The following is a 27,281-nucleotide window of genomic DNA, read 5'->3' as shown; positions in this document are numbered from 1 at the left end:
CATAGTATAATTGGATAAAGGTGATGGATGTAATTTCACTTATTTCATAAAATCAGATTCTCACATATAGCTGCACGTTATTGTAAGATCATGTTATTGTACGCCTACCATATAATTATGTGCTGCTTTGTTCTCCTACCCATAAAACAAACCAGCTTTTCAGTGGCATACGAGGTATTTCAAATAGAAGTGAATAGATTCAGTAGGGTACAAATATTTTATTTCCATGTTCTTATATAACAGATGTTTGTGCATTCCTGAGGGTTGATCATGGAGACTTGAATCGGCAGTGCAACTTGAGCATCAACAGAAAAGCTGTCTTGGTAAGGTCCTTTGATGCCCACAATCTGATATCCACTTACCTAGGAGTAAACAATGAGAAAGAAGCACTGGCAAGGAAATAAGTATGTTTAGATGAAATCTGCAGTTGACATAAAGTCGCTAACATACAGAAAAACAGCAAAGAGTAGGTGATACTCTCCCATGCTTATCCTGTTGCCCTGGTTACACAATATAAGCAGTTCGTGCAGAGATTTCCCTGTCTCTGTAACCCTTGGTTCCTTTTCACTACAGCAGTAGGGTAGTGTTAGGTAGAATCTACATACATATAAAAAACGCCGTGAAAATGCTTTTTAAAAATGCTTTGAAAAATACATTGAATTTGGCATAGCTCATTGTCGCCATCTAGTGTGACATTTGTATATTGCACATTACAACACATTTAAAATGTTTTATTTGCAGATGTGTAGCTTCATTCTTTGACTCTGGGGTACACCTTATGTGCAATACTACACTAGCCCTCCTGCATTCCTAGCCCTCCTACGGCATTTGGAGGGTCTCCTGCTCATTCTACTGAGAGGAGTATTGGACTTCTGCCCTGTCAGCAAAACTGGTTCCTGTTGTAATGCCAAGCAGCCTGCAACACTGCACAAGTCCCATTGCACCAATGTGTACATATTGGGGTCTAGAACAAACCACAGAGCCTGCCAATCCCGCTCCTTCTCTGGCCAGGGCCTTCTTCTAGTAAGCAATCTGTGGGCATGCTGCAGCAGTCACCAAATCACTAATATGGTTTTCAGTACACAATCTGAAAAATACATAACACTTTCTTCTGTAATAACAATCACTGAGGTCCCCCCCCCATTTCTGCTTCAGTTCAGTAGGGATAACCAGAAAGATATGTAATATTTAATTGCTTTTTAGAGAAGATACAGGAAACCAATAGCGATAAAGATCATTTTGAACTAGGTCAGACAGCTTGAGCTGCGGTACAATTATATGCCATTTTTGGAAAGAGATCTCTTTCTCATACTCTCCTGCTGTTAATGATTCTGGAAATATTATCCCCCCCCTCACACCAATTCTTCTTTCTCTTTATTCATTTGAAGTTTTCTGTGTTTTCTTCGAGTATGTACTGCATGAAGACAACATTACTTTTAGGCTACTATTTCTAGAACTTCAGCCATTGGTTGTCAGATGTCATATGCTGTGGGGCAGAAGAGAACCCCTATCTAGATTTTCACTGTGTAAAGGGAGATAGAGAGTGCAGTCACAGTAACAGGCTCCACACGCACATGTCCAGTCTCCAAGCAACGCTTGAAATGTTTGCAGAGTGGCCTACCTGCTCATGTGTTTCCTGTGAATAGACACCGGAACAATGCAGTGTGTTGATTCAGTCATTCCCATTCATATGTGTAAGTTGCTAACCAATGCACAGAAGGAGTGTGCAATCATTTCAGAGTAAGGTTACCAGACATCCCCATTTCCTGGGGACAGCCCCCGGATTTACAAATCAGTCCCCATACAAAATCCATTGAAGTTGAAAAATTAAACTGAATGGGGTCCATTTTCCTTCATTACAAAACAAATGCCCAGAGAATGAATGGATGTGATGGAGACTCCCACTGACACCCATTTCTACAGTTTGGGCGGGTGGCTAACCTCTCCCTGGCACCAGCTGAACTCATATGGCTGTTTCTGACAGTTTCCATTTTATTTACCCAGAACTGTCAAGACGTTACACCATCCTGACACATTGTGGGGAGGGAATTGCAGTTCCCAGTGTGGAATTGCTGTTTTCTACCGCAGTTGCTCTTTGTCCAGGAACAGCCAGGAAGTCAGTCAAACAAGATGTAGCGATGGCCAACAACCTGGATGGCTTTAAAACAGGATTAGACAATTTATTTATTTTTTGGGGAAAAATATTAATTTCAACATAACAAATTATCCAAACAAATAATCTTCCTTGTTCCCCCTTTTTTCCCCTCCCTCCCCCCTATGACTTCCCTCAGCTCCTCTCTCTGATTTCTCTTCCAATGTTAACTTCTGCATATTATAAAACTCTATACATCCTTATATTATCTACCTTCTTTGTTATTGTTCAATAAGTTTGTGTTTGTTTATTCAAAACCTGCCAGGGAAGGATTAGACAAATTCATGAAGATCAAGGCTATCAATGACTACTTTACACAATGTCTATGTTCTACATCCAGGGTCTCTTATTTTTTATTTATTGGTTTCATTTAAACATTTTTACATTTTAAATTTACCAGTACACTTTCATATAAAATATTGCAATGTGGTATACAACCTAAATGTACATTGTGAGACAGTCAAGATACAATGGTGGATTTCCCTCATTGTTGTAACTTTGAAGCATGCTGTCTCCTCATAGCTAGGGGTGGGGGTGGGGTGGGGAATGCAGCATGAAATAAATCTATGAATACTCTATACACAATAATTCCCAGGGTGTTTCCTCACTCAAGCAGTCTTGAGATGCCATGTAGCTAATATTTGCGAAAACTGAATGAGTCAGAACAAGTCCGGATTATCCTGGTTTCAGAAAACATGTTTTCACAATAATACTCTAGATTAACAACTATATATTACCTGTTTCCTCCTGAAAGTGGCAACTTGACAATATTGTTTACAATTGGGACCATTCTTTACCACCTCGGTTCAAGAATTGTGTTCTGTGGGAAATTATAGGGGATTATATAGCAAATAGATATGTGACCCAGTGCCTGTAGATTAATGGGAATTGCTGTTAGATGTGAGTGACACAGCCAAGTTACTTCCCAGAACAGTTTTGCCAGACATCATTTTAGAAACCATGTGTCTTCCTTTTCAACCTTCAGAGTACTTTTAGTTAAAATGTGTCAGAGAACAAGTGCAGAGTACATCTTTGATGTTTCCTGAGCAAAGTTTGACTTTCCAAGGCACAGACTTTTTCAGTCTTTTACATTTTGGTAGATGAGTTGTGACCATCTAGCCAATTTTGCAAAAGCGATGAATTCTTTTTCCAAGAGATGTTCTGCACTGTTTGCCTGCTTTGGGACAATGCCTTAATTAATACTCCAGAGGACTGTTAAGCCTTATGAAGATATGAGGCTTTCCATGCCATGAAGAACTATGGTGCTCTCTGCAGCTGTTAGTCATGTAAAATTGCCTGCAGGTGATTTACCCTTGTACATCCAATCCAAATTTTAAAAGCGTTAATTGACATTCCCATGTGTACTGAAAAGATCTTTAAACACTAGGCTGGTGCAGTTAGGCTGCTTGTTGATAAAACGTTACGCAACTGTTTTCTTCAAGATGGGCTTCCGAAATTAGCCACTTGTCAATTTTATGTGCGTATATAATTTGTTCATAAAAATTTAGTAATTAAGTTTAAATAATACCATAGCTACCTACTGGGTACAATACTTCCTACATTTGAAGCTGTTGAGCTTGTAAGATAAACAGCTGCCCTTCCCAGCTTCTTATCATTGTAAAATGTGAGTGAGGGCTTCTCCAGATGGCCTGTTTCCTTTTCCTTTAAAAAATGATTTTATTTCATTTTGCAATATATAATACAAAAGAACTGTTACAAGCATTGTATAGCCTCTTTCTTGAGCATTCATCCTGATCTGCTTGCACAAAGCTTATACAGAAGTCAGACTATGTCTGGTATTTATTATGCATTTGTTCCGACTTTTTGCAGAGTGATAATGCAACATGAGCAAGTGCACTGATTTGCTTGGGCAGTGCTTATGCCTCTTCCTATTAACCATTCATTTATTCTACACTTTTCAGTGCACTTTCCCCATCACTTTCCCAACTAGAAAAAAATTGGGTTGCTCATACTATGGCAACAGAACATTTCAATCCACTTTAATTGCATAAACCTAAATTTCTAGAATGCACTTGAATCCCTCCTTTAAAAAAAAAAACCAGTCTGGAAGTGACCAGAGACAGAACTCAGGTTTGGAGTTGAACTACAAGACTTCAGTGATATCTCTAATTTATATATTTTAATGTTTTGAGTTGCTTCTGATAAAGTTATATTAAGCTCATTAAGAGATTCTATCTGGTTAATAGAAGGATGCTTGTGTTCTCAGAAGTATGAAATAATGGATTATTGTGGTCAGGATAAATAATTAAAAACACTGTGATAGGGCAAGTTTGTCACAAACATGTACAATCCTATACATGTCTACTCAGAGGTAAGCTCCCCTGTGTGCAATGGGACTTTGTCCTATGTAAGTGGGTACAGAATTGCTACCTACAGTAAAGAGGCAATTTAAGACTAGACATTTGCATTTCTCTAGGGGACCAATAGTACCTTTTGATTAATAAATTATTATTATTATTATAGCAGATGTGATTCTTTGGGCATGTTCTACAAATACAAGGTAAGTAGCCTAATTTTCCTTTTGCAAGTACTCTGTATGGAGAACATGTCTCGTTGAGCAGATATGGAGAATCTGGACACAATTATTTAAGAAAAGGGTGATATAACACATTGGCTTATCAGAACAAAGAATTCTAGGAAGTAAGAATGTGTCTTCCATCCATACCGCTCTTAACATCTCTTACAATAATTTAAGTGTGGCCTTTGGTTTCTCCATTTCCTTTGAGCAACAGTTAGAAGTAACTTACAGTGTTTGAGTGGTTTGTGTGTGTCAGAATAGCATACCAATTTAAATTTTTGTGGACACTCCAGGTACAATCCTGTACTCACCACAGAGATAACAAAAGAAGTTTAAGATGCAGTCAAGACATCTCCAGCACACTGGTGAATACCCTTCCTTCCCTCCAACCCACTGCCTTTAAGGACCATCTACAAGATTTCATTTTCTTAGAGTGTACCACTGAATTTCCATCTTAAATAGTGCATCCAGAGATAAGTATATTGACAAAATGAGATAATATAACCAGCAGAGCTGATTAGAGAAAGTGGTTTGTTTTTTAAAGACTTTAAAGATTCCAACATCTTGCAACCTTTTGCTGACCTTTAGAGAAATAACACAAGTTTCAAAATATCAGAAGTGTCAGAAATTTGAGCGTTTCAAATCCTTCAGCATTCACCAGCATCCATTACTGACACTGTTGAAATGATAAGGCAGAGAGCTGATGTTTCCATTAAATGCAACATTATTTTTAAAATAAAGGTTTTGATTTTTTTAAACTTATTGGGATATAATAAAGAGATCCAAGACTTGCCTCCTATTACTTTTGTAGATTTTGAAGTGCCTGATAGAGTGGAAAAGACTCTGGATAAATACAGATTTCAGGGAACTAATTTAGTAAGATATTTCAACTCCAGGCTGTCTGCTACACATACATATTGCGAGCCTCCTTATTGGTCCAAGAAAGTGCTGCGAACACATTGGGAATGTACATGGAAGTTTTGAATTCTATTGTGATTTATTGGGGGTGTGAGTTTCACCCCCTGTGAATTATTTTTCCTAGTGACACTCTTAAGACTAACCTTCTGAACTTGCCACTCCCTTTTCAAATTTACTCCACCACGTGAGCCTCCAAACCCATCCTGCAGGTGAATATGTGAAAATCCTCATGCAGTATTGTAACCTCCCTGCTGCTACAAACTATAATCTGAGGACTGGAGAACTATTTCAATGAAATAGAACATGATATCCCTAATCTCTTCCTAAAACCACTCACAGGGAACCATCATTAGATCAATTTTAGACAATACACAGTTATTCAAATAAATAATAAATATAATAGTCATAGTTAGGGATGATGAGGAATCTGGTTCACTTCATGTTTTGGAGCAAACCTACCCATTTCACCTCCCTCAGATCCATGTGTGATCAGATCTATCGTTTAAGCCAACAAACAACATGGATGGGTCCCTGCTATACTTATGAGGTGGTCTGAAGGCTGCTTTTCCCAATTTAAAAAACATTTGACTGCAGCTTAAAGCAGCTCTTTAATGTCTGCACAGAAACAAAAAAAAAAACTGTTCTAAAATGCACCCCTGTATGTGCTAATGTGCAGTCCCATCCTGGGGGAATTCGACAGAGAAAAAAGATGGCTGCTCTCATGTACCCCATATGGGAGCAACCATCTCTGTATCTGTACAACATTCCTCAGGGCTGGCCCAACATGTTTCGGCACTTGAGCCAAACCACAAAATGGTGCCTTCCAGGGAAGAAGGGATGAGTGAAGATGTACATTAGGAACAAGGGGGGCGGGGAATAAAGGTCTACATCAGGAGCAAGGAGCCAAATCAAATCAACCTTATATGATGGTTGAAGTGGGAATCAAAGGCCATGGCAGGAGGGGAGGGGCCTACTCTGAAAACATGCTAAGCAGATGCACAGTCCAGGAGACCCTGGAAGGAAGTCCCTGCCATTTCCCCCTAGAAGTGGGAAGAGACCAGCAGCGCCTCCTATTCACCAAGATGCTGCTGTAGAGATGGCAGATCTGGTCTCCAAGGAGTGTGACACAACTGTCACTGCTACCATGGCAGCAGCAGCAGCAGCAGCAGCAGCAGGTGATGCATTCCTTGGAATCTGGATCTGATGCCTCTGTGGATCCTGCTGCCCAAGGCAGTCAGCTCACCTTGCCTCATGTGGGAATGGGCAGCCCTGATGTTCTAGGTACTATTTCAAGCTCAGTCTTTGAGCATGGTGGGATTCATCATTTGTTTGTTTCCAGCTTTTGGCTTGCACTCTGTTTCATTCTACAATGTTCATGTTGTATGGAAGCCTTGCCATTAAGTGCTTTATCATTCCAATAATTAGTGTTGGTTACAAAGAAAGGAAATGTCAACAGGTTTTTAGTAGTCTTCAGGAGATCGTATTTATTAGAACAATAATTCATTATATTTTTATTGTTTCAGAGTATATATGATGTCAGGGAAGCAAACCTGGAACAGACATTAATTATAAATATACTGGGTTTCCAGTGTATGAGATGCCACTCACTTTGTTGTAATCAATGTTTACATAATTAAGCATCCAGCCTTCATAACCTCCATTGTAATAATCATACAATTGTAGGCTTGGAAGGATCACTTGACAGCTACGCAGTAGACTCTGGTGTGGACAAGCCATTATGCTACAGTTAAACTATGCAATAAATAATAATCTTTTAATATTTTAAATAATAAGTATCATTTCGGATTGCAATGGGAGGGTGGCAGCAGCCACTCACTGTGAAGAAACAGTGCTTGAATCAGAAAAAATACCACCTTTGACCTGAAAACATGGGGATAGAGGAGTGGAATTCCAACTCCACACCCACAGTCCACACCCACAGTCTACAAAACGTTGAATTTTGCTCACATAACTAAAGATGAGACGATATAATTTGGGAAAGGCTCTTCAGACAAGCAGTAACTCACTCCTATATGTTTTTATTGTACAAAGCTAGTTACTACTACTACTACTACTACTACTATGTTGTTACTCGCCAACCAGGCAGGTGCTATTATTTTCTTCTCAGTGACTGCACATATCCTCATTTATTGGTATTGTGCATTTGTGTGGTCTAGATGCCTCAGGCTGGCTCTTGACCCCTGCTGCTCTATGACATGTGTATTCTAAATCAGAAAGATGAGAGTATCATTAAGGTTGGTTTTACTGTATTAACCTGTCTGCTGACCTTATTATTAAAATCCTGTCTGGCCAATACTTCGGCTCACTTTAAACAGAATGTAACTTTTTCTTTTTTAAAAAGTGTGTTAAAAGATAGCCAGCCAGCTAGATGCGCAATTTAATTTCTTTATAACTGGAGGGTAAACGAAATTGCAACTCTGAAATATTTGATGCTAAATGAGTTGTGAATAGAAGTCTTGAATATATCCTCACATAAAATGGAAGCAATTCGTTTCCTTTAAATACACACACACACACACACACACAGAGAGAGAGAGAGAGAGAGAGAGAGAGCGCGCGCAAATTCAGATGTATCTCTCATTATGCATATCTGTGCACAGTAGAGAACAGATCACACCATCACCCCCTTTTGGTATGTTTGCATATTCAGGCATGGGTTGCATTTGCACATCATGGTAAACCATAGTTAATGGTTTCTGAATGTGCAGATGGTTCTTACTTGGTTCATCCCCTAGTGTGAGTTGGAACAATAACTCCAATCCCTAGCCTATCTCTATGTTCAGCCCAGGGCTGATGTTTTATTTCACTCCAAACCATGTAAAGCCACTGGCTTACCAATCACGGTTTGTCTGAATGAAACAAACCTGACATTGGGACTTAATGGTAAGCCAGGGATTGTGGTGTGTTGCTCCCACTCATCCTAGGAGAGGAATGAAAGAGTTTTCTCCAGGTTCACAGCAAACAATTTACTCCACTGTGTGACTTTGTCCATTCAACTACAGCTCTTCCATATATAATGTTCTTTCATCATATTTAGTGTTTTTACAACCAGAATTTGTTCACACAACCACAGAGACTTGTGCAGAATAGGGATATGGAACATTCCCAAACAAGTTTTGTTAATACTACTACTACTACTACTACTACTTACTTACTTACTTACTTATTATTTATTTATTTATTTATTTATTTATTTATTTATTTATACCCCAGCCAATCTGGCTGGGTTTCCCCAGCCACTCTGGGCGGCTTCCAGCAAAATATTAAAATACAATAATTCATCAAATATTAAAAGCTTCCCTAAACAGGGATGCCTTCAGATATCTTCTAAAGGTCAGATAGTTGTTTATTTCTTTGACATCTGGTAGGAGGGCATTCCACAGGGCGGGCGCCACTGTTTCTGTACTGCCTTTCATTTAAACGGCTCAAGATGGTCAAAAAATACATTAAAAGTATATTAAAATTTCCTTAAAGGAGAAATGAAATAGCAGTCAATGTTAAACCAAAGCTGACATATGAAGTTACTATGGTCAAGTAGTGTCAATGTTAAGTCTTACCAGGACTGCTTTCCCAAAGGAAAAACCTATATATTGGTTTATGCTTCATTTTAGACAAAATATGGTGACAACAAAGGCAAAAGCTGGTATGAACTGGGAAGAGGGATACCTCACTGAAGACTATTCCTTTACTCACAGTTCAGAATCTATGTGGCTCAATACTCTTCCCTGCTTTGTGAGCTGGCAATTTCTGGGTGCATACAGCCAGCCTGCATAAACTTAATGCAGTTGTTGTTGTTGTTGTTGTTGTTGTTGTCTTCTGTGTCGTAAAAGATGGAAGAGGTGTGGGAACAGGCTTTTAAAACTAGTTTGGTCTGTGTTAACTGCAAGAAAAAGGAATATTGTTGATTTGACACTTACTTTTTCAGCATACTTTTACCCTGTGTTCTTCTTGTTTGTAACCAACACAAGACATTTGGGCATTCTTGAGCAAAACTGTCATTTATACATCCTCAGGGAGCATATGAATTTCAATCTGTATTTTATTGGCTCATTACTTAAAGCTCATTTTGAAGGCATTTTGCAGCCTGTGATGCATTCTGCCTGGAAATAGTTTGGCTTATGAAAATTTTCTTGATTTTTCACCTCTCTCTTTTGTGCTGTTAGTATGAACCAGGGGGAAAGTATGATATTTTGTTTTTAATTCTTTTTTTCTGAGCATATTTAGATTATCAGTTCTCAGTTGATTCAACATACGATCTTTACGGGCAACATGTTTATCAGGGAACAAATGTGCACTTTTGCTCAATTGTTATATAGGAATCCTATTCAAAGAAATACTTATATCTATGGCATTTTTGCCCAAGCCACAATATATTTTGCTTTTTTTAAAATGTGATTCTTTCACTGATGGGTCCATTGTGTGAGTAATGTGATACAACAGTAAGAGGGAGATAGTTCCTTAAGAAACAGAGCAAAACTGCCTCTTTTACTAGATGCTAGACTATGGAAGATCAATACTGTCACACTAGTTAAGTTCCTGTTTCAAATTGAGCATATCTCAGGGGCGGGGGAAAAGGCTTTAGTATTTTTCAAGTAGGTGACTAAGAACTTTCTGTCCACGTAGACTGAGTGAGTGAATTAAATGTAGGGGGATCATTTGTGCAGTTCCTATTGACTTCCCTTTTCTTTGAACTTTAGGGAGTGGAAGGACCATAGCTCCATCACTGAGCATCTGCTTAGCATGCAGATGGTTCCAGGTTCAATCCCTCACATCTCCAGGTAGAGCTGGGGATCACCTCCTGCCTGAAACCCTGAACCATTCACTGCACATTGACTTGTCCAACATGTAGCCCTGGTCATTGCTGCATGGGATGGTCTGGCAATCAACTGCAGAACTGTATCCGCCTGTATCCTCAGGAGTCTCATCACATGACACCCTCTTTTGTCATCCCTTGTGTCATCCTATTATTTCGACCCTTGGAGTTTCCCTCCTGTTATAACTCACCCTTGGTATTCCTGATGCTTCCTATAGTTCCTTCCTCCACTGTTATTTGCCTCTCTGCATGTGCCACAGTTATTGCTACATCAGTCTCCCCTTCAACTATCACACCCACAGTCCTTCTGACATTCCAGCCACACTTTCTCTCATACACACTTTCTCTCTCCTCTCCTCTTGCTTTCACACTTTTCTGACTCAGCCACTTTCCCTTATCTTTCGCCCTGAATCATGCCATGTTATTCATTCTGCTTTTGCTTGCTTCCTTCCTCTGCATATATTGCTTCTGCCTCATTGTCTTGGTGTGTGTCCTGTGGTTCAAGCACATTCATGTCTTCAATGTTCTTCCTCTGTCACCTAACTTCTGGTCTGTTCCCTCTCCCCTGCTAACATCTGAGGATGGTGACACAGCTCCTGCCACTCTCACCCCTCATACTGATTTAAAGGACAGAAGTGTGTCTTTCCTACCAAATCCTTTCTCTGAATATATAACCCAGCTCTAGCCCAAACTTTAGTCTCAAAAGACTGAAAACAATGTTCAAACAAGACAATAAAGGTTCTGGTGATGATACACACATATCAGTTCCTTACACACACACACAAATTGTTTTACAGTTTTGAGCAGCCCTAGAACATAATGAAATAAGGTGAATCCAAAGGACATATTGATTTTACTGGAGTGTGAGTAGAACTGACTGCAACAAAGAGCAAAGGAATATTTCTGGGGAGAGACTGATCAACTAGAGTTCTGCATGCAAATTGTGTATACTGAATGAGTCTGTTCTTTGGTTATTATTTGAAGGCTTGGGGATTTATAGAGAAGATAATACTAACAGCTGCAAATTGAAAATGATTGAGTTTTCCCTTCAGGTCGAGGCTCTAATTTAATTCTCATGCTGGGTTCTTCACTGTGTGAGTCGTAAAGCATCTTGGTGAGTTTAGAGCCTTATATTTTGGTGCTATCCAATTTCACTACACTACAGGGCTGGTCAGACAACCCCCTTAAGGAATTTATTTATTTGTTAGATTGCTTACCCGCCCTTTGCCTTAATATCCCAGGGTGGGTTACAACAGTAAAATTATACAATTAAGAAACAAATAAAACAGTTACAGCCATAAAACAATAAAAAGTATACAAACGATTAAGAAGCAATTCTGTATATATAACAACAAAGCAAACATAACAACCCATTTGAAGTTGTGAGATGGAAACAGTATGGTACCTGGTAGTCTCACCCTTGTAATCAACACTGTCCTATTTTGGTCCTAAGGAGGAACCCATGGATAGGACAAATTGATTGTTGCAGCACCAAGGACAGCTCCTAATAAGCAAAGCTTGGACATTAAATGAAGTGTTTTCAGTCTGCTTTATTTTAGAGGACTAGAATGTCTTAAAGAATCAGCCCTTTGGCCTGAGGACACTTCTCCAGTTTACCATGGTCTCCTGGCTGGTGCACTCTCTGTGCCTTTGGACTGGTGAGGTGGTGTAGGAGGCATTTAGTTCCATGGGTCCAGATGATGGATGGTGCCAGTAAGGGTGCTGCCTCCAATTTTGCAGGGTGTGGGGCTGTGGGATCTGGTTCTTTGGTTTCTGCCAGGCAGTTGTGGGGTCAGTGGTCCCCTGATAATCAACACCATGCTCAGAGTCAGAAACATGGTCTGAGGCAATGTTGTACCCTCCACCTTGCTGTCCTGCTCAGTACTAGATTCCAAGGTCATTGCATACATGCCCACTTGTCATTCCCTGGTGACTAGATGCTGAGAGCTGGTATGAATGAGAGGCTATTTCCCTTCATGCATTCATTTGAACTCCTGAGGGCATTCTTATGAACAGCCCTTTTGATGTTCTCCAAATGTGGGTCCCTTCAAAAATAGCCATAATTAATTGATTGATTAAAACGGACACTTTTTGGGGAGTGGGGAATATATCTAGATGCAGGAGATAAGGCTACCCAATGACCAGAAGGAATGTTCTGGATTGTCCTTTAACAGCAGCTTTATCTGCAAAAATCCATAGGTGAAACTTTACATTGCATGGAGATAAAGATTTTCGCCCAATAGCTTGAGCAGAAAAGGATGCTGTGGCTACTAAAAACTGGCAACCGCAGTGGAGTGATAAGAAGCAAGCATGGAACATGTACCTTTAAACCTTTGGACCTATTCTCACACAGGTAGCAAACCCATGTCTGTAGAGACATGGATCATGTGATAGAAAGTTCTTCCATTCATCAATTTCCCTTCACTTAGAAAACTAGATGTTAGGGAGGAGAACTGTAGCCTAACTTTCTTCCTAGCATGCTAAATTTCTGGGTACAGGGAATGTCTTTTGAATTGATTCCATCACCTGGATCATGATGGGGCCGCTGCTACTGAGACTGTTAAGAAAGGAATACAAATGGGGTAACGTTCATCGTGGCACTATAGTTTATTGGGCTGATACTGGCCATCCCATGCCTTTCTTTTAAACATAGATCTCAGCCACGTGGGAGCTTTTTATCCATGTCACTCTAGTCCATCCAGTCTTGGGAGGGAGGGAATTAAAATTTTTGAAAAACAAGATTTCTTTACTTCAGAAAGTTTGATTCAAAGAACAATTCTAAACCGGGTGACTGTTTCTTCCCCAGTAGAGAGAGAAAATGTAATGCCACAAAGTAGCTATGCAATAAGCATTCATTGTTTCCAAGAAAATAAAGAGAATGTACCCAAAACTGAAGCTAATAGTACATTAAAGAGAGTACCAGTGGAATATTATAAAAAGCTAAATAAGAGTGCTCTTAATCTCAATTGGTTTCACTTATTTTGAGTTTTTGTTAAGTTTAGTCCACTGGATAATACAATGAATAATATTATCCCACTATATGCAGAATTGATTTTCATCACAGAACAGAGGTAGTAATTCTTTCACACAGATTGTTACCAGAGCACAGTGTTAAGGAATGCTAGCTATTGTTCAAAGAGAAGGGATGCAGGTCAAGTGAATTTTGTTTGGGAGCAGGCCCTTATATGCTAATTGTGGTCCCTGTAGTTTTAAAATTATGGCAAGAAGCATAGCACAAATGAGAAATTATTAATAAATGCTGTCATTCAAAGCATCATTGATATCCTTCAGTTTGATGTGTGAGTGTCGAAGATGGAAAACTAGAGGTCAAGCAGAGCTGGAAATAGTATTGTAATGTGTTTGTCATGGGGGAAGGTAGGCCCCCCTAAATTATTGGATTTAGAAATGACAGTGGGTTGCAACATTCAAAAAAATATATAATCTAGTTCAGGGATGTCCAACCAGTAGATCGTGATCTACCGATAGATTCCTGGCTGATCCTGGTAGATCGCGAGACCCTTATCATGTACAAAAAGTTACAGGAAATAAGCTTAAAAACTCTGTGCAATCCTCCCCCCCCAAAAAAAACTCAACAACTCTGGGAACTGCCCTCCTAAAAAAAGCTCTGGGCAATGCACCCCCCCCCCACACTCCTCCTCCCTCCAATCACAGTGGGTAGATCACTGCCATTTTTTATGCTGGGAGTAGATCGTAGTCTCTTGAGAGTTGGACATGCCTGACTAGTTGATAACTGAGTTCTGATCCATGTATAGCATAGCTTGCTGAAGCTATGGGAGAAACAACAAGAGACACTATTGAGGTGTGATGTCTTCCACTCTCTCCATTAAGGCTAAGGTGTATGTACCGGAATGTGTAAATAAAACCATATATCGTAATGACACTACTGTCTCTGCTGTGCTCCATTTTTTCACACAACACACTTGGTAAAGTGCCAAGATCCCTGGAATCTCACCCCACGCAGCAGAAATTGGGGTGGCACATAACAGTAGTTTGTATGAATATCTGCAGTTATTTGAGTTTTTCCTAAAATGTTGTAAAGTTTCATTATATATATTCACTGCCTATGATAGATGTTCATATCTGTATCCTTTGAGAACTTTGACCCAGTCTGAATTGTTTGTTTGATTCATATTTTCTTAATGTATGCTTCTCATTCACCTAATGTTTTTATTTCTCCCTCCCCCAGTAATTAATTTCAAGTTACAAAATCGTGAATTATGAGTTGCTAAACTTCACTGCTTCTTAATAGTTCTCAATTTTGCAACTTGAAATTAATTATTTTTTTCATTTTGGGAAGCTAAGCATATATTACTTTTTCAGTTAATTTAGTTATTGAAGCAGCTCGTGTTGTATGCTAATACTGCTAGGTTAGCTACTTCTAAATGTTGAACAAATTGCCAACTAAGTCATCTAATGTAATGGAATAAATTATGCAGGGCAAATTTCAATGAAACCAATTAATTTGCCAATGTATCTCTTTTAATTATTTATGCTGCAAAATTGTAAAGCGGCATTCCCAGTTCAGATCCAGAGAGGGCAGGGGCTGAAAACTTACTCAGATTATAACCACTTGAATATGTCTGATTCCAATAATTATGGAACTCAGGAATGTGAACAAATTAACTTTTAAGAGGGTAGTTCTTAAAGTCCTTTACAGTAAACTGTGTCTTTATGTTAGATGTATATTTGAAATGAGGATAACTTCATTTAGGGATGTTTGAGGAATTCTGGTATGAATAGATCTGCTCCACTAGGTGAAGATCAGAACTTTGGGTTGGATCCATATCTGGCCATACACACAGAAATTAATGGGATTTTAGTTATGGCATTTCTGTTTTCCCAGGCATTTTAATATGTGCATCTGCTGTTATTTTTTTATATGCTGTTTCATTCTAAGTTTGATCCTATAGGTTTTTATTGTTAATGTTATTGGTGACATCCTACTGAGGAATGCCGCCCCCCCCCCCATAGCAGGGGATTACAGAGGGAGGAGAAGCTGTCACAAGAGAGGATATCCACTTGTGTGATGGATATCATAAAAGGTTTTTAGCAGCTGCCTTACATTATTGTTAATACTATGTTTTACTGAAATGTGTTCACACACACACACACACACCCCAGAATATAAATAAATTAACAATTTTATGTGAGGTCATACAGATAGAAAAAATTGTCACACAAGCCCACAGCAGGGACTGTGTGTGTATGAAACCTTAAAAGGGTCAAATCACAAGTCAGTTGAGTTTATTTAACCTGCCATAAATGCAACGTGGTTTTATTGGATAGCCATGCTGCAAGCTCGAGGTTTGAAACCACAAGGCCTGGTATCCAGAGTGCCTGATGTTAAAAAAACTCAGGAAAAGATTGCTTTCTGGCCTTTTGATATTATTCAGTTGGAGAGGTGAGAAAGATCTCAGCCAGATGGTGACACCTACATTTTGTTATGATAACTCGAAAGTTTCCCAGGACCTCAAAAGGAATGAGAATGTTCCAGGGCTCTTTGCTATCTGAAAACATTCTTATCATATGGAACACAGATAAACAGACAAATGATTGCAGAGCAAGGGCCAATTCACTTGAGCAAAGCAAACAGGAAGTCACGAAATGTAAATAGGGCACCTGTACCAGCAGGTGTTGCATAAGGTTGTCAAAGTCAAATCTGAACACAACAGTACAAGGTATATTGGCAAAGATTAGCTTGGGAACACTTTGCCTAGTAAATAGTTCACATGTTCTTCTTAGATTCCAGGAAGTTCATTTCTAGGTGACAAATCAACAGTTTGAACTGGGTGTGCTCTGACTATAGCAATAGGGTAGCTCAAAAAAGCCATATCCACACTTAAGCGAAGTATTGTACCATCTTGTACCATCTCTTGTATCATCACAACCACAACAAAGAGAAAAATGAATCAGTTGACCTTAGAAGCAAGAGCATTAAACACAAGTGGGACCTGAAACAATATGCTATGAAAATCAGGATGCTTCATCCTATCTGTGTGAAATTTGGCACATGAAATCTAAGTGGTGGGAATTCACCATTTAAAGAAAAAAAAATCCATTAAAAATTACTGAATGCAGCAGTTTAAAGATTTCCCCTGCTGAAGCTGTAGGTAGGTGGAAGTGTGAGAGGAGAGGTCTCTGTGTGAGAAGGAGGGAGGGAGAGATTGTGATTGTGTGTTTGAGATTGTATGAAGTGTAACTAGTTAATGTATAAGCAGTAAAAAAATTAAAATGTTCTGAATGGTTTCTCCAGACTGTCACTATTTTGCAGAAGGGATTCAAATACACACCAGAATTAGGTTTGTACAACTGAAGTGGACTACAGCACTCTTATCACCCTAGCATAGCAGCCCCTGCAAGCAAATCAGGATCAATGTTCATTGTCATATAACCACCTCATAAACCATTCAGATTGGATCCTCAGTAAAGAATGGACACTGTCTAACTACCATGCAAGCTTTGTGCAAGCAAATCTGGGAGAATGTTTAATAAACAAATCATCTGCAGGAATACATAACCATCACATACTGTGCTTGCTTACAACTTTGCCTCCATGCACCCACACTTCTCATTGGTCTATTAACTTCACTCCGCTTCCTTTGCCAGTTGGGACAGCATGGAAGCATCGGTTCAGTAATCAATCGATCTTTCTGTCAACCAACTTATTGCATGGCTAATCTTTAAATCGCAGAGCACAAAACAGATAAAGATGCCAGGGCAGGGACAGATCCTGGAAGCTTTTTCATGCAGCACATGTCCTTGACACACTGAGTGATCATCCTTCCCTCTACTAAATGAATGAATGAATGAAGGAAGGAATGGCCTCTTTCACATGAGGCAGATGTTGCTGATCTCTGACATGCTGGAAAAAGCACACCCACTTAAGTACCCACCAAGTGCAGAGAGGGATGGAACAATATTCTCTCCACTTCAGTATATATGAACAGAGCTGGAGGAGAAATTTGTCAGCATTTTAAGACAAACCAACCTAATCTGTCATTCCTGGAGTTATACATGGATCAGAACTCAGTTATCAATTGGGTTATGCACTTCTTTGGAGGTTGCAACTCACTGTCATTTAAAAAAATGAATCAAAATGCATATTTGATGGAGGAAATATATACAAAGCATAGAAAAATGTATATTTAGTAGGGAAAATGCATATGATTTAAATGCAATTTGTGTTCTAAATCACAGAAAACAGGACTGAATATAATTATGTATCACTGCCTGTGAAATGATGCAGTTTCCCAATAGATGAAATGTATAAATATATCTTAATGAAAAATGTAACTCTTGTTAAATTCAATAGTATGAATAGATTCTTGATTGCACAGGGCAACTGTTAGTAAAAATTCATAAACTTCAAGCAGAGAGAACACTTATATCTAATTAGAGATAGCATCATATCTACCTCTTATGAACCTACTAGATCAGGACATGGAGTCCTCTCATATTTGGCAAGCATCTCAATCAAATATATTTGCAGAACAATAAACAAATAACTGTGAAACCAATGATATTGGCAGTATATTGCTGTCTGAATAATTATGAACATTATTATCATACTTTACCCAGAAACCAAATTAAAGCAAGTTCTAGAGAATAAATCAAAAATACATTTTGGAATTGATTGAATAAATTATATAACACAACAAAAACTAGTCAAGTGTCATAATATGTGAACATTATTTGAGAACTGAAATGCCTTTTCTATTCAGATTTTTTTATATTACAGCTGAAAATTATGTTAAACAAAATAGTGGGCATTGTTAGTGCATGGTAAAAAAAAAGCAGAAAAACTCTCTGGCTTGAACAGTTGAAAGCGGGCACCAAACTTCTAGGGGAAAGCTCCATCCAGTATCTTACACTGACTCTTTATCCTGAATGTCCCATCTTTCTTCTTCTTTTCAACATTAGACTGTCCCCTCTGCTAAGACCTTGGTCTTCATGGCCCACCAGAAGAACATACAAAGAGCCTTCCTGGATCAGACAAAAGACCCATCAAGTCCAGCATCATGTTGCCACAATGGCAAACCAGATACCTAAGAGAATCCCACAAGCAGGATATGAGCACAACATCGCTCTCTGCACTTGGGCTTCCCAGAAACTAGCATTCAGAGGTATAAAGCTTCTGTCATGGGTGGTAGTAAACCATCATTAGAACTAGTAGGCATTGATAGCCTTCTCCTCTATGCATTTGTCCAGTGTCCACTTTCCAAACCATCTGAGTTGGTGGTCATCACTACATCTTGTGAGAGCTAATTCCATAATTCAAGTATGCACTGTGTAAAACTTTTTCTTTTGTCTGTCCTGAATCTTCCAATATTCAGCTTCATTGGATGCGCCCCAGTTCTAGTTTTATGAGAGAAGGAGAAACACCTATTGCTGTTCATTTTCTCCACAATCTGCCTGTGGACTGTCTCGCCAGAGTGGTGCATGCTCTGGTTATCTCTCGCTTGGACTACTGCAATGCGCTCTATGTGGGGCTACCTTTGAAGGTGACCCAGAAACTACAATTAATCCAGAATACAGCAGCTAGACTGGTGACTGGGAGCAGCCGCCGAGACCATAAAACACTGGTCTTGAAAGACCTACACTGGTTCCCAGTACATTTCCGAGCACAATTCAAACTGTTGATGCTGACCTTTAAAGCCCTAAACAGCCTTGGTCCAGTATACCTGAAGGAGCATCTCCACCTCCATCATTCTGCCCGGACATTTGAGGTCCAGCACCGAGGGCCTTCTGGAGGTTCACTTGCTGTGAGAAGCCAAGTTACAGGGAACCAGGCAGAGGGCCTTCTTGGTAGTGGCGCCCGCCCTGTGGAACGCCCTCCCACCAGATGTCAAAGAGAAAAATAACTACCAAACTTTTAGAAGACATCTAAAGGCAGCCCTGTTTAGGGAAGCTTTTAATGTTTAATAGGTTATGGTATTTTAGTGTTTTGTTGGAAGTTACCCAAAGTGGCTGAGAGGACCCAGCCAGATTGGCGGGGTATAAATAAATTATTATTATTATTATTATTATTAGTAGTAGTAGTAGTAGTAGTAGTATTACTAATGCTTCCCAACACATCCCAGATATAACCCAGGGGTATCACAGAATGATGTTATACAAGGGTCAGTACATGAAACATTCCTAAATGTACAGAGAGTTCTGGAAGAAGATAAATAGTGCTCCACTTTCTGTGGTGCTATGTCACCATTATCATTCATGGATGAACAAATGAGATACAATGAGTAAACGAATTGAATAAATCTGCATAGACTAGCATATGAATTTGAAGGGTGAAAACATGCTTTGCTTTTAGATATTGAAGATCTAGAATGTCGCAGCAAGTGAAAATGTAGCAGTGGCATTTCCTCCTGTTTGAAAGTGAAAGGGATGCGTTGTTTTGAGGATGGCGTTTGCTAGAAGCAGTTTTTATAAGAACTTACATTAAAATCTAAAAGTTATTGCCCGATTCATTGGGAATGTCTTTTTAGCTGATTTTAAAAATAGTTTTGAATCTACTAATCTAATATTAGGAAGTTAGAGAGCAATGAGAGTTTGAAAACACATTGTGGCATATTAGTTCCTACTACTGAAGTTCCCACCACCTGGCCAGATATGTGCATGGGCTGGTAGAGTGCACACAGAGTTGTACGTGGAAGATGGTTTCCAGCCACATCTGAAGCATGTTGAAGTTGTCTAACCATGGCACATGACTGTCCAGCCAGCACATGGCTAGAAATTGCCCTTCATGTGAAGCTATGCAAAAGCAGTGACAAGTAATGTGAATACAGTGGTACCTCGGGTTACATACGCTTCAGGTTACAGACTCCACTAACTCAGAAATAGTACCTCGGGTTAAGAACTTTGCTTCAGGATGAGAAAGAGATATCGTGCTGCAGCGGCACGGCAGCAGCAGGAGGCCCCATTAGCTAAAGTGGTGCTTCAGGTTAAGAACAGTTTCAGGTTAAGAACAGACCTCCGGAACGAATTAAGTACTTGAAATACACTCAGAGTCGAGAGTGGATTTCATGCTCTTTATTCAGCTCATAGTGGTAAGGAGGAATGGAAGTTCCCCCCAGAATGTCTGCTTTATATACATTATTTACACAATGGGCCCCACGTGATTGGCTAATTCCGGGATTCTCCTGTAGGCCAATCAGGTTGCAGATTCACTTCCACCTGGAGCTGGATTAGGTGGCTCCTGTGGACCAATCAGACTGCTGCATTCTAGATCCTATTGTTCTAGGACCAATCAGACTGTTGCATTTTGGATCCTATTCAACTCAGTACATAACAGTACTTAACCCGAGGTACCACTGTAGCTCAAAACCAGATTAAAAAGCCACAACTTTCAATCCAAATCTAACTGGTTTATGGCCATCCTTGATACTTTTTTATTTAAAAGGTCAGCTTTAGTAGCATTATGAATCCTGTGCATAAAAAGGTAAAGGACCCCTGGACGGTTACGTCCAGTCAAAGGCAATTATGGGATGCAGTGCTCATCTCGCTTCAGGCTGAGGGAGCCGGCATTTGTCCACAGACAGCTTTCCAGGTCTTGTGGCCGGCATGACTAAACCACTTCTGGTGCGATGCAACACCGTGACTGAAGCCAGGTCGCATGGAAACGCCATTTACCTTCCTGCTGCAGCGATACCTATTTATCTACTTGCACTGGCATGCTTTTGAACTGCTAGGTTGGCAGGAGCTGGGACAGAGCAATGGGAATATACTAACAACCATAAATGTCTTGCAGTTGGAGAACAGCATATGAAAGCATGGAATTTTTGCAGCAGAAGTTCCTGCTAATGTTAAAGGAAATCGAAGCAGCAGCAACTTCAAGAGTGACTTTCATTATGTTTCCCTGAAAAGCCACGGCAGCTTCCTTCTATCTCAATCTTCACAAAACACATTAAGGTGGCTTTCTAGATCAAACAGTTTTTCCACTGCTCTGGCTTTCTTTGCAAATCCAAATTACTCTTTCTGATGTTTATTTTGTTTGTTTGTTTCTTGGGGAATAATGTTAATTGGCCACCATGGCAAGACATTGCATTTCTAAGGAAAAATAAGAATGGCTGCTGTCACCTCACTCCAATGCTGTGTTTCCTAGAGATATGAGGAGGAGGTAGATTACTCAATTTAGCTTTTAAAAAAATTGAATCAGTTTTGTAATGTGATATTTTTATACAGTCTAGTCTCTGTTAGATGAAGGAGTTGAAAAGCTATGAGTGAAAAGATTTCACTGTCTGTATTCCGTTGATTCTCTGTAGGGTTCCCTGTCTTTTTTCTATTCTACAAATAACCATTTTCCTCCTGTTTTCATTTCAGTTTGGAAACAGCAGTCTGGCCATTTGGGTCTGGATCAATGCCTTGACCATTATGCTCAAGTAACTTACACAGAAATGTTCATACTTAAGTGCAGGCCTGTGCAGAGCTTGTCTGAGGCCCAGAACGGGAATCTTGTTCATGCCCCCTATGCACAGGCCTGCTGAAGTGTCAGATATCCAAATATTCAAATTAACAACAAGATTTCCCTCTATGTGAGACTCACAAAATTTTAAAACTGACCAGTTATAGGCAACATCCTAAGGCACTAAAGGTAAATCTGAACTGAGACTTCTAAATGATGATCCTACATCAGAGTGCTTGTATCTGGCAATCACTCAGAGCTGTATTATATATACAAAACCAAAGCTATCAATAGGCAGCAGGAGATTAGCAAATGGAGACATTCTGATATGAGACTGACTCTGAGTTTCAAGCATTCCATAGTATCCAGACTTCTGCATTTTTATTTAAAGTGTTGGAATAGACCATACAGGTAAACAGGGTTGGCTAACTTAAATTCTATTTATTTCAATGGGTCTGCTCTATTAAAGAGTAAGTCTGGATTGAACCCATACAGTTCAAGTCACCAGCAGTCTAGATACACTTTAGCTTTTAGAATTCTTGAGCTTCTACTATATATCCTGCTACTTGGAAGAGGTTAATGATAATGGACAAAGTGTCATTAACTAAATTAGTTAAATAATAGTTATTGTATGTTGAATGATATACATGAGATAGCTTTCCATAGCTTTTATTGTTGTGTCTCATATATTGTGGTGTGTTTTTTTACAATTGTTTTACATGGTTTGATGCAGTGTGTTGCTTCTCGAAGTCACGGGTGTATAGCATAAAAAGTCTTATCTGTAAAAGTCAATAGAAGAAAGAATACGATCGGCTCACCTATCACTTTGTATTTGTTGGTAGTCTTATTGTATAAAGTATGCAATGTCTTTTTTCTGTGATGCTATGCAAAAAAGCAATACAAAATATTAAAAGAATTTTTTCTAGTAGTTCAGGTGGTAGAATATATAAATCCGTCTATCATAAGTTTTAAGTTTTAAAGATCATCAGCAGTGGACATGAAAAGGTTACTTTCTGGTATAGCTCATTTCCTGCCTGTCTTACAGAAACTATACAGTTCAACATTTGCAAGTTGTTTACCAGCTTGATACCAGCAGCAGTCATAAACTGATGAGATATATATACGCTGAATATTATTCTTTGATGAATAACTTAGATGGATTATTAAGTATGTTGAGTTCTCTCTAATCTGACAAACAGCAATTTCTATATGATATAACATGCAGCCTCATTTCCTTCACTTTCTGAAACACATTGGTTCAAACCATTCTTAATATCACCTATATATATACTGATGGGAAATAAGTTGGTGTAGACTAATGAGGAAATGGATCTTGTGCTTGTGATTGATAGCTCAATGCTCAGGATTACAAATGATGTCCTAAATTCAAGCGTTCTTGCTGATACAATAAACTATACAGTGGTACCTCGGGTTACATATGCTTCAGGTTACAGACTCCGCTAACCCAGAAATAGTGCTTCAGGTTAAGAACTTTGCTTCAGGATGAGAACAGAAATTGTGCTCCAGCGGCGCGGCAGCAGCAGGAGGCCCCATTAGCTAAAGTGGTGCTTCGAGAGCCAGTGTGGTGTAGTGGTTAAGAGCGGTAGTCACGTAATCTGGGAAACCGGGTTCGCGTCTCCGCTCCTCCACATGCAGCTGCTGGGTGACCTTGGGCCAGTCACACTTCTTTGAAGCCTCTCAGCCCCACTCACCTCACAGAGTGTTTGTTGTGGGGGAGGAAGGGAAAGGAGATTGTTAGCCGCTTTGAGACTCCTGAAGGGGAGTGAAAGGCGGGATATCAAATCCAAACTCTTCTTCTTCTTCTTCTTCTTCTTCTTCTTCTTCTTCTTCTTCAGGTTAAGAACAGTTTCAGGTTAAGTACAGACCTCCGGAACGAATTAAGTACTTAGGCTGAGGCTAAATCCAAGTAGTCTATTGATACAATAGGCTAGGACTAGTAAGGTAAAGCAGGGACGCGGGTGGTGCTGTGGGTGAAACCACAGAGCCTAGGACTTGCCGATCAGAAGGTCGGCGGTTCGAATCCCCACGACGGGGTGAGCTTCCGTTGCTCGGTCCCAGCTCCTGCCAACCTAGCATTTCAAAAGCACGTCAAAGTGCAAGTAGATAAATAGGTACCGCTCCGGCGGGAAGGTAAACGGTGTTTCCGTGTGCTACTCTAGTTCGCCAGAAGCGGCTTGGTCATGCTGGCCACATGAACCGGAAGCTGTACGCCGGCTCCCTCAGCCAATAAAGCGAGATGAGCGCCGCAACCCCAGAGTTGGCCACGACTGGACCTAATGGTCAGGGGTCCCTTTACCTTTACCTAGTAAGGTAAAATGGGCAGTGATTTCCAAATAATAAAATAAATCAATAAAATCTGGCAATTATTCCCAAAGAAGAGCTGCCTACTCTGGTGAAATTTTGCAACTCTCCCTTCCATTTGCCTTTCATGGAGGATAAGGCCAGCAATGGCTATGTTCTGCCTCCACAGTTGGAGAAGCAGTATGAATTCAAACTGCTGGAAACCACTGGAGGGCAGAGTGCTTTTGAGCTTCCAGGTTTTTCACAGGCATCTGGGTGGACATTGCAATAACGAGATACTGGATATGACAGGCCATTGACCTGATCCAGCAGGCCCTTCTTATGTTCTTTCCAAAACCTAGATCATTATTTATTGACAGTCCTGACAGCAGAGCTCATAATTTTTATGAAATCATACTGAAATATGAACCTTGCAAACCTTCACAAGATTGCAAAAGGCTACATTCAGAACAATTTGTTTTTAGAGGAGGTAACCACAGTTGTTTCAAAAAAGAAAAGTGTTATGCTGGTTCATATAGTATGGTGAGGTGCAGGTGAGTGGGTGGAAATTAAGGGGCATGCTATTGAGAGCGTTACATAAAGAATAAGGAAATAAATCACAGGGTTAGGAAACAAGGCTGCAATCCTATATGTACTAATCTGGATGTCTCACTGAGTCTTACCTCCAAGTAGACCAAAATAGTTAAAGAAAGATAGGATTATGTCTCGTAAAAGGTAATAATAACAGAAGGAATAGGGCAGGAGAGGAAATGTGGATGCTTGAAACAGTATAATTTAGCTCTCCTATATGTTCAACAGGCATATTAAAGCAATTTACTAACCAATAGACATTAAACAAAACTCGATTTCTCTAGGCAAGGGAACTTGCAGGTTTTAAAACCAATTTCAGTACATTAAAACTTTTAAACACGACTCATGAATTATTCTAGAGATGAAATGAACATGAGTTTCCAGCGTGCATGCAGTTTGCCAATTATGAAAAGGCTTTCTGTGATCCAATCCCATATTGTAATTTACAAGCGCTTTCAAGAATCCTGGCAATTAAAATACCCACGTTGACATTAACAGTGATGTATACGGCACACTACTTCTGCAATTCATTTCCAGTATGGCTGTGAAAATAATTGAAACCCAAGAGTCCAACCAAGAGAAAACAAAGACTGAAACAAGTCACAATCTACGTTTTGAAAGGAGCATCCTAACTTGTTTTGGTCTGCTCCAAAGCTTAATTCCTCAGAAGTAATTCCTAGAGAGTTCAGCAGCGCTTTATTCCTGAAACATATGCTGAGGGATGAAGCCAATATCACTTCCCCACTTAATAGTACTGTATAATAATAAGTGCTTTCTGATTCTACATCTACCTGCAGAATATTAACATAACATGTTTCCATTATTTAAGAAGATACACTCAGCAATCCTAGCCAGGGCCAAGGGCTGAGTCATACAGGTATCTGCATCCAAAGCATTGCCAGCTCATACTAATCAGGGTGGAAGGTAAGAGGGTGATTTTTCACCCATTTTTGGTAAGCCTACTGGCACTTGAAGGATCCACAAGCCTCTGAATCTGAGCCTAACTCCACTCAAAAACTCCACAATTCCATCGGTTAAAGCCCACAGGATGACCACCAATGGTAGCTTACTATCCACATGGGCAATGATGGATCTCCACTGAACACAGCTGCCCATCAGTGAGGCTCCTCCTGGGAGGGGGAGGGTGTCTGAGAGGGGCCAGACCACATCCTAACCCTACCACCACAGCCGTGAACATTAGGTGGGTGGGTGTGTTGCAGCCACATTCTATTTGAATACTAGTTCTTATAAAATGGAACCAAGCTGTCTTTTCAGTATAAGTAGTTGATTCCTATATGTAGAGCTCTACCTCTCTATCCATAACTCCACACACACACCCAATGTCTGTTTGGCTAACTGTAGTTTTATTAGAGGAATAGTAATTAAACAATGCCCCCATATTTCACTTAAATATGGACAAATATTTCTTTCTGGTTCTTGATGAATGCTGACAGGTGTATGAAATTCGTATCATGCAAAGAATTGAAACCTAGGGCAATGGTCCTTTTTAGACCAGCAGTTGAAGGTAGATTTGCAGAGCATCCAGTAAACTTTATTTGTTCATCTTTTCAGCTTCTTATGGCATTGTTTTGCAAAATTTGCTTCAGCCAGTTATTATCACATGCTAGATTTTTACCAAAAGTGCTTTACAGTATCAATTCTAGACTGACTGCAGTTGTGAAATTAACTCCAATTCTTATGCTGACAAAAGTTGTAAATGGCATATAAATTGCTCACATGCCATACACGTGGATCAACAAACACCTAAGTAGGGGTCCTGCCAACATTCACATTTATTGGTCACTTAGAAGCAATCTAGCACAAACATCAAGTGTCTTAAATCACTATCAAAACAAGTTCTGTAATTCTGTATGAAAGATTGAAATGGAACATCTGCAAGTAGGCTAATTTATCTGCTTGGTTGAAAAGCACCATCTGAAATCTTATGAATTGCGTATGTGTAAATAAAATCTAGCCACTTAGTATTCATGTTTTGTTTATAATGGGTTCTTTGAATAGTTTTGTCTTGCAAGGAATGTGAATTGCAGTTCATATTCCATGGGCCATTAAGAACATCTGTTAACAATTCTTCACCCACAATGGAGGGGGTTGTACGGACTCTCCAAAAAGGCAACAGAAGACCTGAACTGTGTCTTATCTAAGACATGTCTAGTTCAGAACCCTGTTCCTAACAAAAACCAGCTAAATGCTTGCAGGAAGCCCCAAAACAGGACATGAAAGTATTCCTCCCCTGTCACAGCAGGTCTTTAAAAGCATTCTGCCATTGACCTTGAGATGATGCTCAGCTATGATGGTTTATAACTATTGAGAAAATCTATCTACCATGAGTTTGTCTAAAACTTTTGAAAAGCCATCTTTCTGAACCAATGGTCATCACTACAGTGTAGCAGTGATTGCTGCAGGCTAATCATGCAATGTGTGAGTAAGTGCTTTCTTTTCTCTGCCTTAATCTACTGCCAAGCAATTTCATTTCACAATCCTGAGTTATAATATCATGGGGAAA

The 27,281-nt window shown here is 39.6% G+C and overlaps 1 long non-coding RNA gene across 2 annotated transcripts; it reads right to left on the bottom strand.

The window, feature by feature from the left end:
- Positions 1–223: 223 nt before the first annotated feature.
- On the bottom strand, positions 224–9,510 carry LOC310763843. 2 transcript variants are annotated; one of them, XR_014548836.1, is made up of 6 exons: positions 9,350–9,510; positions 6,688–8,634; positions 5,485–5,639; positions 2,890–2,972; positions 2,001–2,158; positions 224–362 (listed from the first exon to the last, which is right to left on the bottom strand). It is a non-coding gene; the product is annotated as an uncharacterized lncRNA (long non-coding RNA). The 2 variants fall into 2 exon arrangements; XR_014548837.1 differs by lacking the exons at positions 6,688–8,634; positions 9,350–9,510 and adding an exon at positions 6,528–6,680.
- Positions 9,511–27,281: the final 17,771 nt, after the last annotated feature.

The sequence above is a fragment of the Podarcis filfolensis genome (genome assembly GCF_964270895.1).
Source record: "Podarcis filfolensis genome assembly, chromosome: 5".
NCBI classification, from domain to species: domain Eukaryota; kingdom Metazoa; phylum Chordata; class Lepidosauria; order Squamata; family Lacertidae; genus Podarcis; species Podarcis filfolensis.
The sequence above is the reverse complement of the archived record's forward strand: the minus strand, read 5'-3'. Positions and strand labels throughout refer to the sequence as shown.